At 45.2% G+C, this 15,480-nt stretch overlaps 1 pseudogene; it reads left to right on the plus strand.

Annotated features, from left to right (window-relative positions):
• Window positions 1–2,415: 2,415 nt before the first annotated feature.
• The window catches only part of LOC141047862 (cytochrome P450 2K1-like), a 44,864-nt pseudogene continuing 31,799 nt past the window's right edge, over window positions 2,416–15,480 (plus strand).

Genomic DNA, 15,480 nt, shown 5'->3' on the forward strand with positions numbered 1-15,480 from the left:
CTTTCAGGGACCCCCTTCCCCCTATCTATAGGTCTTCGCTTGAGATTAACCTAGGATCGTCGGTGGGTCTATTCACAAGGAATGGGTCGCCCACTTCATCGTAAGGTATCAGCCTAGTCGCAGTGCATGGTCAGTTTTCCCCCCTTCTACCCTAGTCCTGTGCTGCAGAACCGTAACAAGCTTACCATCCCGAGACAAATGGTTTGGTAGAGAGGGCCAGCCAGACCCTGGTCACGTATCTGTGACATTTTGTTTCGGCCAGGCAGGATGACTGGGCATCCTTGCTACGTGGGCAGAGTCTGCGTTGAACAACGCCGTAGCCGATTCCACTGGACAAACCCCATTCCTCCTTAACTACAGCCAGCATCTGTGGGTTCCTGTGCCGATGCCCATGTCTTCCACAGACTCTAGGGTGGTAGACTGGGTGGTGGAGAAACGTGACATTTGGGACCGCACACAGGATGCCGTCTGGGCCTCCAGGGGGATAATCAGGGTTTCTGTCGATGCTCACCGGCACCCCGCTCTGACCTTTGCTCCTGGTGACTTAGTGTGGCTCTCTGCCCGTAATATCAGGCTGCAAGTTAAGTCCAGTAAGTTTGCGCCTCACTATATAGGTCCCTTCAAGGTCCTGGAACAAGTTAACCCTGTGGTCTATTGTCTTGCCCTTCCTCCACGCCTAGGTATCACTGACACCTTTCATGTGTCCTTCCTAAAACCCGTTCACATGTCCCGGTTTTCTGAGTCATCGGGCTAGTCTACGGACGATTATGATGTGAACACCATTGTTGGGTGCAAGGTGGTATATGGCAAAAAGTACTATCTGGTGGACTGGAAGGGTCATGGCCCAGAGGACAGGACCTGGGAACCTATTGAGCACATTCGTGCTCCTCAGCTCATTGCAGCTTTTGAGCGTAGCGAGGCCCAAGGAGGTGGGGGCCCTAGGAGGGGGGTAATGTTAGGCGTCGAGTTCCTGCCACTGCTCAGGGGGAATCTCAAGCCATGTCCTCTGTGGTCTCCCATTCTTCTTTAGCTGCAGAAATTCCTGCTCAGCAGAGACGTCGGTCATAGCGTTTTGCTCAGGTTAATGCTATGCGTCTGGTTGCTGCTGCCGCCCCAGGTTCAGCTATAGCATCCAGCATTAGTCAGCGGTGAGCAGACGCTCCTGGGACTAAGTCCTGCTTTTCTTCATCTGAGCATGCCTGTAAGATGACCACTCATTGGTGGTCGGAGGCCACATGCTCAGGTCTTCAAGCAGCTCAGATTGGGTCATCAGCAAGGTCCTGGAAGGCTGCGGTTATAAAAGGATCGCATGGCCGTGCTCTACTATAGACCATGTGGAGTGAGTGTTATATGTACGTATGAATGTCTCTGGTGAATGACTCATTATGAAACACCCCTACCCTTGGTACACATGTGTTGGTCAGCCTTTCCAGTTAGTGCCTAGGCTGATAGTGCAGGTAGGAGGCAGAGTCAGGGCCTAGCTTCAGTGCCTATTAGTGTCTTGCCTGTACGCCACTGTGCACTTTGTACTTCACAGTTGCCAGCATCTATTAGTGGCGTTTGCAGGTGCGACGCCGTGCGCTTAGTGGGTCTAGAGAAGCTCTTACCCCGCATCCTTGGGGAAGAGTCTTGTGACCGTACTCTTGCGCTGACTCAGCTGTGCCCTGTGACAGTCAACAGGGTAAGGCATCTGTGTTATGCGGTTCCGTGGCTCTGTGAAGCAACAGAGCCCGTCGCTACTACACACTGGGTGGCGTTTAACCCACGTGTGTCCAGTGTGATACCGCCATTCAGTGTCCGCCATTACCGAGCAGCAGTTAACATCTCTGCACGGTGGACTCCAGGCTGCGAACGCACCTTATTACCATCTTTATATTATTTGGTGCATTCTGCCAGCCCTAACACTCCCTTAGATGTAATTGTCAGACATGTCCAAAAATGGAAAATCTTTTCAACCTTTTGCCCATCAAGTTCTGTTTAGCTGATTACATTGGTAATTTATTAAAACTTTAATACACAAAATCTAATTCAAAACACTTGAGCACAATAGATATAAAGTTCATCGTGCTATAACTACAAACAGATTCATTCATGTCCCCAAACATTAGTATGTGAACTCTACCCCATGGCGCTGGTACAGCTGCAGAGCAAATAAGATTAAAAAATGCAAATCATTTTCCTTTATCCCACTGTACACATCACATTATAATACACTTGGCTAGCATTCATTTGGATGAAATACACAATGCTATGTATGTAATAACAAGAACATCTAAGCCAAGATTGCCTGACAAAGGTAAATGGCAAAGGGCCAATCAGTTTATTATGGGTAATTTGTGCCTTAGTAAAGATTAACACATGTAGGAAATAAGCCGAAGTGTATAAATATAAGGACAACAGCACAATCAGAACAGAATCTTACCAGTACTTCGCTATGGCTTTTATTGCCTACTTTTTGGCTAGAGCCGATGTGTTGCTATACTTTTCAATTTTCATTGCACTATTCATCTATTGGATAAATGGAATTAAGAAGAGCACAGCAAAGATGCCCCCTGGACCTATGCCTCTGCCGGTCATTGGAAATCTCAACCTGCTGGACCTGAATAGACCCCACGAATCTCTGATGCAGGTAGGATACTGCACTTATTGTATAGTCAACGGGGGTGTAACATTATTTAGCTGAGGGCAAAGGAATTGGGGGTATTTGATGAATGAGACAGGTATAAATGGATTCATGGTGGGCATTAGCGGTCTGGAGGTCTTATTCTTTGCTGCATTATACACAAACCATTGATGTGAATGGGCATTGTGTAACTCTTCATTTCGCATGTCGTGGCGAGGGAGAGAGATTGAATATTTACTGGCAGATTGCCCTGGTAAAATAGCTGATCCCTCCAATTGCTGGCAGGTAGACACTTTGTGATGAAAATTTTAAGGGACTGTCTAACAAAATAGGGATTGTTCGAAGTCAAGAACCTTTTGAAGAGCTGTAGACTTGTCATGCTGCTGGAGATGCGTGCAACCACGTTCTGCTATCATGGTTTTGTGTTAATTTACAAAGTTAGTTTCTCTTTTATCAAAACAATAGGAGAATAACAAATGGATTAATGACAATAACATAGCATTTAATATATGGCCAAATGTAAAGACACATTAGAAAGTAATAGACTCTATTATATCTATACTCTGTTTTGCAGTCTCTCATATACAAGAGCTGTGCACTCCTGGCTCACACGCTGCACATTTCTCTGCCATGTTTGGGGTGATCGGTGAGGGTCTAAGAACCTAGACTCCCTTCGTAAAGTGTCTTCAAAATATAAAAAAAAGTGTAAAAGTTATACTCTTTATATAGTTAATTATCAGGATCAATGTTTATAGTTATGACTCCAACTGAACTCCAAAGAAATTTGTCTGAACTTAAAAGTCAATGAATGTGTTGATTCATCATGAGCTACTAAAGGGCTAGATGATGGTGAGCGTGGGTGCCATTCTTGCATGGTGTATCTAGGGTGCTAATCTCCCCAGGCAGGTAGGCTATTGAGAGTCATTGTCTGACCTATCTTGTCCTGTAGTTCACTTGGCGCAATAGTGGAAATTCGAACCACTTGGGCCATTATATATTTGGATAATTTGGGAACTTCAATAGTATTTTTTTACATTTAATTGTAAAAAATAAAAGTTATCTATTAATGGGGGAATTCAATATATTAGTCAAACCTTGCAGAGTGTGCTATATCATTTAGTATTCAGGACAGGAATTGAGGCTCTAAGCTTGATGGTTACACTTCAAAATTGAGGCAGAGAGCTTAGTGGTTGTGGAGTAATAGGAGTATTCTTTTTCACTCTAGCATCAGATCACTTACAGTCACAGGTAGAATACTCAGGGCTCAAAAAACTGTTGCAGCATACTTTCCACTATCTTACCTATGCAGGGCACAACTGCTTCTGGAGACACACACTTTGTCTTTGCTCAGTTCTCCTGGTGAAGGCCACAGTTTCTCACTGCTGGCTCAGGTCTTAGAAGACTTCCATTTCAGGCCACAGCTTACCTCCAGCCACAGTTTCTCAAACAGTTTCTAACTATAGTACCCATTAGCGTTCCGGCCATAGCTCCTCTCTTACTTTCATGGGAACAGTAGCCATTTCAAGGCAGGCAGACTGATGTATTCAATTTCCCAAGGTCACCACAGAAGGTTCTAAGTTCAGTATTTGTCTTAAGGTCAGGACATTCATTCCTTCTGGACATTCCCTCAGTTAGCTTGGATGCTTCAAACACTAGCTATTTCGAACTCTAGCCTGCCAGGCTTAATTTTTCACCTGTTCCAAACAGATTTTTACACCTCTTGTTCCCTATCTTTAGTGATAATGCAAAATTCCTTGAACATATCACGATTCTTGCATATTTACCCAGCTTCATGATCTCAACAGCAACTGTCTTAGAAGTTTATCTTTATTAGCTCTGTTTAAGTGACATTGTGGTTTGAAAATACATGTTTTGTCTTTACAGAAGTATGATTCAAATTAATGTTTTATGAAAACAAAAAAATTATGATATTTTGCAGCTTTCGGAGAAGTATGGTGAAGTATTTACTTTGCATTTTGGACCCAAGAAAATGGTGATACTTGCTGGATATAAAATTATAAAGGAAGCACTTGTTACGTGAGCTGAGGATTTTGGAGAACGGGCGACTTCTCCAGTCTTCGATATCGTCTCTAATGGACATGGTATTTATAGAACTATTGTGCATTCTATGAATCGTAAAATCCACAATGGTGACCTGTTAGGTGACCTGTTAGGGGAGCAGAATACTATAAAGTCAAGTAATTATGGATGATTCTGCTAATAAAAGATTCAGTAACAACAAAGGTCATTTATGAGCAAATGTTATGAGTTGAAGAACACTTTAAACATGTAAGCCAACTCTTAGAGGTTGCGTAATGACTGCAGAAAGTCGTAGCGGCTAGTGGCTTTACTTCTGCATTCTTCTTATTCCTACTTTATTGTCATCATCATTCTTCATCCTTTTTCTCATTTTCATATTTGTTTTAAAACATTATTTGTGAATTTTGCACAAATTAATATACATTAAAATGAAGCTGCTGATATTCATTGAACAAATCCAGGGGAACAAACAACTGAACATTTTTTATCAGTCAAGGGTGAACATGAACAAGAAAGACACAAAAGAAAAAGGGAAGAGAGGGAGGCGCTCAGGTTATTCCTAGAAAGTAGCCAGCAGTCCTGTTTTTAACTTTTATCCACCTTCTCCATCTTTATTTAATCTCCTTCTACTTCTCTACACCATTTTTCTTCTGTTTCCATCTTCTCATTCATCTTCCTCATCATCATGTTCAGTCTTCTTCATTTTTCATTTTGTTTTTTTCTTTGATTTCGTCTTCCTTCTTTTTGTTTTTTCTTTATCTAATTATTCATCTACTTCATGATTCTATTAATTCTATTGATTCTATTAATTTTTTATCTTATCTCCTTCCTGGCTTCTTTGCCATCTCCTTAATCATCATTATCATAACATCATCTTGACCATTCCGCCATCACCTCTTTCTTCATCTTTATTATTATCATCTACATTTTACATTTCCTCCTTTGTTTCTTCTTTCTCATCCATCATCTTCTTTTTTAACTTTCTCCTTCCGTTTTATCACAATTTTCTTCATTCTCTCTTTCTTACTCTTCCTGTGAGTTTGGGTCGCCCTCCCAGGGCTGTGGGGTACTCGGTAGTGGGCGGGTCTCTCAGATGGAAATGTCACAGCAGCGGTGACCCGGTCCGTGGCCCTGGGCACCCAAGTAAAAGGGAGATTGAATGGTGGAATGTAGGTGATTATATGAATAGTTCGTGACGCCACCTGTGGTGTTAGGCAAGGGAGGTGTTAAGCCGACGCTGCATGCAGATCCTCTGGGATTGATGGTATGGTGCAGCAGAGATGTTATAGCTCCCCACAGGTGGAGCTGTAGTCCCAGGGCAGTGTAGATGTAGAGGCAAAGGGAAGGCGTAGGTGAGGCAATGTCGGGCACCAAGATGTAGCAGTGCCGGGTGTGTTGGAGCAGGAATAAGTGGAGGACACCAGAGCATGTAGTTCCAAAGCTTTACTCACAGTCTGTTGTGCAAACAGGTGCCTGCCTCCGTGCCGTGTCCTCCGGGTCAGGGACTCAATCAACCTCCAGGCCAGATGGAATGCTCTATTCCAACAATCCGCCAACATGTGCCTTTCTGAACGTCTCCTCTTATAGCGCCTATAAATGAAGTACTCCTAGTACTGAGTTACACTGGAGTACCTCCTGTTCAATGTTCTTATGAACTTTCCTTGAACGGCAGACAGCTGTAGCCTGCTTCGGGGACTCCTTGCTTCCTAGTCCCGGCTCACTTCTCTGATGCTGTTGTGCCCCCAAGTCTGATGTGGGAATAAAGTATTGTTAACTTCTACTCCTCCGGTGTCTGCTGCAGGATCATTAGTATCCATACAACCTCGGGGACTGGGCCCCGGCCTTGCGCTTAGAACTTCTAGGAAGGGTTCTCCTCTAACCCACGCCCTCTGTTCTCTTTTACTCCTCACGTTCCGTACTAATCCTTTCTTTCTATGGAAAACTCAGGTTTCCTTTCTATGTCTCTTTCTTGTGCCAGCAGACCCAGGTCACTCACTCTCAGTGACTGAATGACTGAATCCTCAACTCTTCCCGCTCTTTGTAATATAAACTAACTCCATCCACCTCCCAGCACGTTTCGTGTTCCAAGCAGGGAGCCACCAATGGGTGCTTTGTTATACTCCAAGCAGGGAGCAGCCGAAGGTGCTTTGCTACACTACTTTGTGGTGTGGGGTGCAGGTGTTGGAGCGTGTTTGGGAGTTTCCACCTTACCTGGATGGTGGGGTACCACACCTCAGGAGGAGGTGCAGTACCTCTGTGGCGACTGAGCCTCAGGGGCACCACATTTTCTTATCTTTTTTTTTCTTGTCCTCACTTTCTCTTCTTTTATGTAACCATCATCCTTTTCTTTTCTGTTTCTTCTCTTCTTTCCTTTTAGGCTAAGTGCACACGTACCGGAACTCTCGCGGAAATTACCGCGAGAATTCCGGAATTCCAGTCCGCGGGAAAATCGCATTTTAAATTCCCGCGATTTTCCCGCGGAAAAACTAGCATTTTGCAAGCGTATTTAGCTTGCAAAATGCTAGCATTCTCCAAGCGATCTGTAGCATCGCTTGGAGAACTGATTGACAGGTTGGTCACACTCGTCAAACATAGTGTTTGATGAGTGTGACCAACTTTTTACTACTGAGGCCGCCTATGCAGCATCAATAGTAAAAGATAGAATGTAAAAAAAAAATAAAAATGGCGTTATTCTTACCCTCCGACGTCCCGCGCATCCGTTCCCAGTAATCCTTTGCGAAAATGCCCGCAATGACATCAGTTCTCGCGGGATCGCGACGTCTCGCGGTCATTCGCGATGACGTCGCGCGAATGACCGCGAGCCTTCACGATCCCGTGAGAACGGACGTCATCGCGGGCATTTTTGCAAAGGACTACTGGGAACGAGAGCGTGAAGAGAAGCAGGAAGACTGCGCGGGACGTCGGAGGGTGAGAATAACAATATTTTTTATTTTTAAATTCTATTTTTTACAGGGATATGGTACCCAAAGCCCGGAGGACAGTCTCCTCTCCTCCGGACCGTGGGTACCATCCGCAAATGTTCTGCTTACTTTCCGCATGGTGTGCACAGCCACATGCGGGAAGTAAGCGGAACAATGCATTCCTATGGGTGCGGGATCGCCGCGATTCCGCAAATTAATGAGCATGCTGCGGTTTTTACCCGCGAAGCGATTCCGCCGCGGTAAAAACCGCAGCATTAGTACAGCATTGCGGAATCCCATAGGAATGCATGGGATGCTTATGTTTCGCGTTTTTGCGGCAAAATCGCGCGGTTAAAACCGCCGCGGAAACGCGAAAAAAACGCCACGTGTGAACTCAGCCTTACTTTTACAACATTTTCTTCTTTCTCATTTTTTTCTTTCTCATTATTAATAAAGTTATTATTGTGTATGACAACCTTGGTTGTCAATTTACATGTATTTTCTTACTTGTGGGTGTTTTCTTTATAGATGCAATTTTTAAGTCACTGAATTAAACTTCTTCAAATTTTAAAAGAAACCACTTGTTGGATTGTTTAGATTACTAAAGGCTATTTTCTAATCAGTATGATTAATTAATACTTACGAAAGTTTTTCATATTTAACTACACTTTAGGTATAATACTTTCTAATGGAGAAACATGGAAATCTATGAGGAGATTCACGCTATCAACACTTCGAAACTTTGGAATGGGGAAGAAAAGTGTGGAAGCCAGAATTCAAGATGAATTAATGCCCCTTATAGAAAGTTTTAGATCTCACAGTGGTAAAATACATCATTCACATTTATCCCATAGCTTTTATATACTCTATCTTCTTGACTGTCTCTTTTCACAACCCGGTCTACAAAATCCACATTGTCAATCCACAACACCATTAAATTATAATGTTATTCAAAGGGGTTTTGTAGACCCCCATTCATATATAGTAGAGGGTATGCCACAGTGTGAAGTTTTTGCTCTATTTTTGCATCACACTTGGAAAATATCTGCAGCATCTAAACATATCATTAGTATTTTAATGGACTGTAGAGTTTCTCCAATTATCACTTGTTTGTTTGTTTCAGTAATCTACTGTCATTACTGAAGGTAGTTTTGACCTGAGGTTACAATATCTGGAGCATTTTTTTATTCATATTTTATTTTATTGTAAATATATTTTTTGTTATTTTAGGCAAACCATTTGATACTCACATGCAGATAAACACTGCAGTTTCCAATGTAGTCTGCTCTATTATCTTTGGGAAAAGGTTTGAGTATGGTGACCCAATGTTTGAAAAATTACTCAAAATGTTAGAAGAAAATGTCAAACTGGTTGGGACACCCACAGTTATGGTAAGAAAACCTTCAGATCTTATATCTAACCTTTTTAGTGAATTCTCAGAAGAAAAGTATCAGGTTCACCTTTAGGACTAATGATAGTGCAATCATAAGCTCAGGCAAATGGACTCACACTCATATTTTGCTTCTCACCCAATACCCTCCAGTTGCCTCAGTTATAAAATAAAAGTGTCATATATTTTAGATGATGATGTACAAACTTGATTCAATACATGGTTCCTTACAATTAATGTACAAAATCCAATTAATATTCTGTTTCCCCTTTCTAAAATTTAGTGGGTTACTGTACTGGAGCAGAACAGTCCTTCTCAGACTTTCACCAAATACAGTGGGCATAAGATGAACATAATAGGGAGTTTAAGGAAACAGACTGGTATGAAGGCTAGATAATACTGATTACATTCCTCTATTGATTTATTATTTCTATAGAACCAACATATTTCACAGCACTTCACATATTAGAGGGGACTTGTAAAGACAGTAAAGACATTACAGAATTACACATACCTCAGATACCAAGAGGAGTGAGGGCCCTGCTCGCAAGCTTACAATCTAGGGGGTGCATGAAAGTTAGATGATAAAAAGCGCTTGTGTTGTATGGTCCAGCAATCCATATAATAAATAGGGTACTCACATAATGCTGCATGTGGAGCGCCCCGCAGGGCCTTAGGTTACTCGGTACATGGCCGGTCAAGTTCTCTAAAGGGGATGTCATGGTGGCAGTGACCCGGCCCGTGGCCCTGGGCATCCAGTAATTAAAAAAAGAGGAAAATTATATGGTGTTTGGTTTTGACGCCACCCATGGTGTTCGGCAATGAGCGGCTGACACTGCGGTTTTGGTCCCCTGGGGCTGTTGGTGATGCAGCAAAGATGGTTCAGCTCCCCATGGGTAGAGGGGGCCCTAGGGCAAATATATTTAACTAGATTATGGCCAGATGCTATCGCATCGGGAGGATGCGATAGCATTACACCTCTTGCCATGTTAACCCTCAACACACACACTCCTCTCACCTTTCACCATCTCCACTCACTCTTTCACTCCACATACGACCCCTTCTCTCACTCCGTCTCTCATACTCACGCCGTCATCGCCGCTGCTCCACGATCCCCGACATCTTCTTCCGCCGGCGCAATCCTGGATCCAGACGTTGTCCACGCCGGTGACATGTTCTTGCGGCGACGCCATCTTGAGTATCGTGAAATCCCGCGATACTCAAGATGGCGTCGCCGGAAGAACATGTCGCCGGTGTGGACGATGTCGGGATCCAAAATGGCGTCGGCGAAATCTCGCTAGTTTTCGCCAACGCCATTTTGGATCCCGACGTCGTCCTCGCCGGCGACATGTTCTTGCACGACGCCATCTTGAGTATCGCGGGATTTCGCCCATCCAAAATAGCGTCACCGCAGGAACATGTCGCCGGCGTGGATGCCGTCGGGATCCAAAATGGCGTCGGCGAAATCTCGCGAGATTTCGCCGACACCATTTTGGATCCCGACGTCCTCCACGCCGGCGACATGTTCTTGCGTCGCGACGCCATCTTGACTATCGCGGGATTTCGCCGATCCACAATGGCGTCGCCTCAAGAACATGTCACCGGCGTGGAGGACGTCTGGATCCAGGATGGCGCCGGCGGAAGAAGATGTCGGGGATCGTGGAGCAGCGGCGATGACGGCGTGAGTATGAGAGACGGAGTGAAAGGGTCGTATGTGGAGTGAAAGAGTGAGTGGGCATGAGTGGAGATGGTGAAAGGTGAGTGGAGTGTGTGTGTTGAGGGTTAACGTGGAAAGATGTGTGCGGTGACGTCAACGGTTGCAACTGGACGGAAGTTGTTACAACCGGAAGCTGCTTAGGGCATTTATTATTATAGATTGTTCAGATGGTGGTGAACGTTGGGGTTCAGAGGAAAAGTGAAGGACACAGAGAGGTGTGGTTTTCTTTACCTTTTACTTGAACGTAAATGCAATCTGGAGTACCACATACAGAGAATGGATTGGGTCCAGCTCGCCTGGAGGCATTCAGGGGACCCACCCTGCCAGGTGTGGTTGGGGACCTTGCTTCTGTGCTTTCGGGTCCCTGCTGCTTGTAGCTAAGCTGTGACCCTCTCCTGCGTGATGATTGCTAACCTGTATGGCTGACAGCATGAGCCTATATCACGGGCACTGTCTTGTTCACTGTCAGCCCCGGGCTCTTCGTCTGCTGCCGTGCCTTTAGGTATCAGTGTGGCCCAGGAACTTGCAGGCCCCTGCACTCCAGATTCGGCGGTCAGGGCGTACAGCTCCTGCCCAGCCAAGGACTCTGGCGTCCCTTTTAACAGCGCTTCGCTCTGGGGTCAGCTATATGCAATTTTAGTTCCCCCAGAGCCCCTTGTCTCTGCTCCTGTCCCTTCCCTCTCCACAGACCAACTCTCACTGTCTGTAACTGTCTTTTCATGAGCTACAACTGCTCCCATTTCCATGACAACTCTCTTGTTTACTCTCTCAGTTGTCTTCTTACTTACTCACTAACCCCACCTGCTGGCCAGAATTTATAAGGAAGCTCCCCTTTCTGACTTTCAGTAGGAATTGTCATGTACACTGTGTTACCTGGCATGGGGACCCCCCTTCTGCCTCCAGGCATGACATCACCCCTTAGAGGGAGGCAATGTCACTAAGGCAACCGGACTCTGGGGTGCCACATTTCCCCTAGTGAAATTTACCTGGACTGAGGTAACATAGCAAGAATTGTTAACAACAACAATAAATGAAATTCTACAGTCTTAAAAATGTAAAAATTATCAAAACAAAACAAAAAAAAAATAGCACAGTTACTGCAGCGACCAGTCCTTACGCTGCTGTCCTTGAATTGTCTTTGTCCTTGTACCTGGGGTTTGGTTGATTGGAACCGCCTTAGCCCACTTTGTGTGTCATCCCTGGGCGTGGCTACAGGGCACTCTGTAGATGGGCCTGGTTTTTCAGCCACGCCCGTGGCTTATTTTCAAGGCCAAGTTGGGGTAACTATTTACAAGTTCTGACAACACATAGTCCATAGGCCCAATTGTCCTTCAACTGATTATTACAATTTAAAAAGAACAAAAAATCACACAAGCGCTTACTGGCAAAAAAGAGAACTGTGTCCTCAGCTGCTGAGGTCAAATAGGGGTCGGTGTCAGCCCAAACTGCATAAAATAGCGAAAATAAACAAATTGACCTGCGCTATAGGACTAAAGAAAATAAACAATGATAAAAACCAAATAGAGAAAAAACCCACTCTAAAACATACATAGATAAAATAATGGCATGTACAGTATATGTAACATATCACTCACCAATAAAAGGCAATAGATGTGATGCAAATTGGTGGCTGTGACTGCTGCTCTTTGATAGAGGTGAGAAAATGCATGGCAGATGTCTTACTCCAAGGGGTTAAGTGAGCAGTGCTCCTTATCAATGCAAATGCAAATGACAGCTTGTGAAAGCTGGTGGGAGTGAAAGCTTTTAACAATAAACTGAAGCCAGGTAAGCTCCAAGGCAGTGAGGCTGTGATAAAACCCAGCACAGGGAGGGAACTGCAGAGAGGCAGAGGCTGGCTGACACAGAGTGGAAGGAGGGCGGGAGGTTAGAAGTGTAAGGTAAAAGCAGGGAAGCTTCAGCCGAAAGGGTCCCTGGATACCTGCTTGGAAACAGCCGCCCGAAAGTAACTGAGCGTGTGACGTCACAGCTCGTCACAGGGCAGCACAAGGATCAAAAAGCTAACCAACGCGTTTCAAAGGCCTAAGCTGCCTTCTTCATCACCTGAGAGTATTTATGGGCGTTATCCCAGGATCATAGGCACCCTGATGAAGAAGGCAGCTTAGGCCTTTGAAAAGCGTTGGTTAGCTTTTTGATCCTTGTGCTGCCCTTTACGGGTTGTGACGTCACACACCAGTCAGTTCTTTTATTGATTGTAGATTGTGACAGGAAAGGGTGAATCTCTAAGACGCAATAAAAGGAGTATTACAGAATATATAACTTTACAGTGCTTAAAATACAAATAGTCTGCAATACACAGTAACATGAGGTAATATACGAGTGGATGATTACTGTGACGGAGTCAGCTTACGCTGAGTTGATTTCTTTAGAGTGGATCCTCTGGGTCGTGGCCCCCACCCGCCTAGGGCGAGCTGACCTTGTGAGGAACCACCCCCTATACAGGGAGTTTCTATGGCAAGACCAAGGGGGTGAGCCACCACGACTGCTGGAACCAGAAGGCCGGCTCAAGTAGACACTAGGTACGAGTGTCTGACGACAAAGGACATGCAGGAAACAAGACAATACGTGAATTCAAGGTATCTTCATTACGGCAAATTCAGGATAACATTAAGTGTAAAACGTGATAACAGGCAAACACAGCAAGCTGCGTGCGTGGCACGCCAAGGTCCATGGCATGGTACATGCCAGAAGGTAAGCCCGGTTACCGGCAAGGACACAATGGCATCGGACTCTGGCCAGCTGGCAAGGATCAGGGCATCAGGCTGCGGACACCAACTCTGGACATCAGGCCGTAGTCTTCATGCTTACGATCTCTGGCAGTGATGGCAGGTTCCGGGAATCCAGCAGGCAAACCAGGGTACAGGCAAGGAGGCACGACAGATCTGCAGACATAGTGCGTGTTAGGGAACACGCCGAGATCCAAGGCAAGATTTCAGGCATGGTGTGTGCTAGGGGCACACCAGGGTCCAGGGCAAGGTGCAAGGCAAGGTGCGTGTGTAGGGGACACGCCAGGTTCAAAGTGCAAAGTACAAGACATGGTGCGCGTGTAGGGGGCACGCCAGGGTTCAAGATCCAAGAAACAAAACAAGGTGCGTGTGTAGGGACATGCCAGGGTCCAAGGCAAGGTCCTGCACGTGCCGAGGGACACGCCAGGGACAGGGTTCAAGGCAGAGTCCTGCGCATGCAGAGGGGCACGCCAATTTGTCCTCTCGCGGGGGAGACATCAGACGTTGTCTTCTCACCAGAGAGGCATTTTGGATTTATCACCTTGATACAAGATATCCGAAAGGTCTTAATAAAAGACATGATTTAATGTTGCATTATTGTTAATGTTTTTATTGTGTTTTGTTTGAATTACGATGTCTGTCTGAAATGTCATGTGACCATTGGAAGTAATTCTATTGGACAGGTATATTATATATCCTACCCAAAATGGAGTTTAGATATGGCTGTGACAAAGACCATGTAGGTCGAAACGCGTAGCCTCATCTTGTTCTAATCTGGTCTGATATATGGAGAGATTCATGATGTGTCTATTTTAAATCGATTTAATAAAGAAGAATTTTAAGCAGCTGGAGCTGAACTTTCTCCTTTCTCAACATAGGAACTACTACAAGTCCAAGGATAGCAGAGATAAAACATGGCACAAAAGACAACACAAGACATGGCACAGGACAAGAGACAAAGTACAAGCACAGAGCGTGTGCAGAGACGCGCGACAGGGCAGAGTGCAGGGGCACAGAATACGGGGAGCGACCGAGCAGACCAAGCAGCCATGCAGGGAAGCAACACGATACTCAGGCCCCGACCATAGGAAGGGGCGGTCTGAAAAAGGGCATTAGCACCTGCACTTCCGGCGCAAGACCTGGGGAGAACTTCCGGTTCAGATCCTCCTGGATCATAGAGCATTGCTAGATCAGACTGGGCTAGACCATAGAGAAGGTCACATGATCAGGACCTCCAAGATCATTGAGAGGATTGTTGGATCAGACTGTGCTGGAACATAGGAAAGGTCACATGATCAGGGGCTCCAGGAATACAGAGAGGATTGCTGCATCAGACAGTGCTGGAACCTAGGAAAGGTCACATGATCAGGGGCTCCAGGAACACAGGGAGATTGCTGCAGGCAGAGCAGAGAAGGCTGGTCACACAGCAACGGCGTGTAGCCATAAGGTAAAACACACATGCGCACTGGCAGGCAGCCATGAGATGAGGCGCACGTGCACACTGCTCCAGGCATCTTGCAGCACAGCAGTCATGAGGTGCGTGTGCACACTGCTTCCAGGGATCTTGCAGCATAAGACATAACGGGCATGATAGTTCAGTGCGCGTGCACACTGCTCCAGGAGTCATGCAGCATACCAGACATGGCGGGCATGACAATTACATATTTAATACAGCAAACATACTTATAAACACAAGACTGTAACACACAGATAATGACTTACCAACTATGCTAATAGCAGGCTGTTTACAAGGAGCATGCAGAAAAACGAGTGGTGTGTTTTCTCCTCAGAAGCATACAGGAACAATGGCTGCTATTCCTTTCACAGTGTCATAATAAGACCACAATGCAACAGGAACAATCCCACAATGCCCTATACATTAAACCGCCAGCAGATGGTGCTGTTACCTTACAAAATAAAAATATAGGAAGGATTAACCCCTTAGTGATGGGGCCAATTTTTTAAATTCTGACCAATGTCACTTTAGGCTGTCTTCACATTTGCAGATGTCAGAGCTGCAGAGGGCTGCATAGTTTCTCCGTGAA

The sequence above is a fragment of the Dendrobates tinctorius genome, unplaced genomic scaffold (genome assembly GCF_039654945.1).
Source record: "Dendrobates tinctorius isolate UK_male_01 unplaced genomic scaffold, ASM3965494v1 ptg000129l, whole genome shotgun sequence".
NCBI classification, from domain to species: domain Eukaryota; kingdom Metazoa; phylum Chordata; class Amphibia; order Anura; family Dendrobatidae; genus Dendrobates; species Dendrobates tinctorius.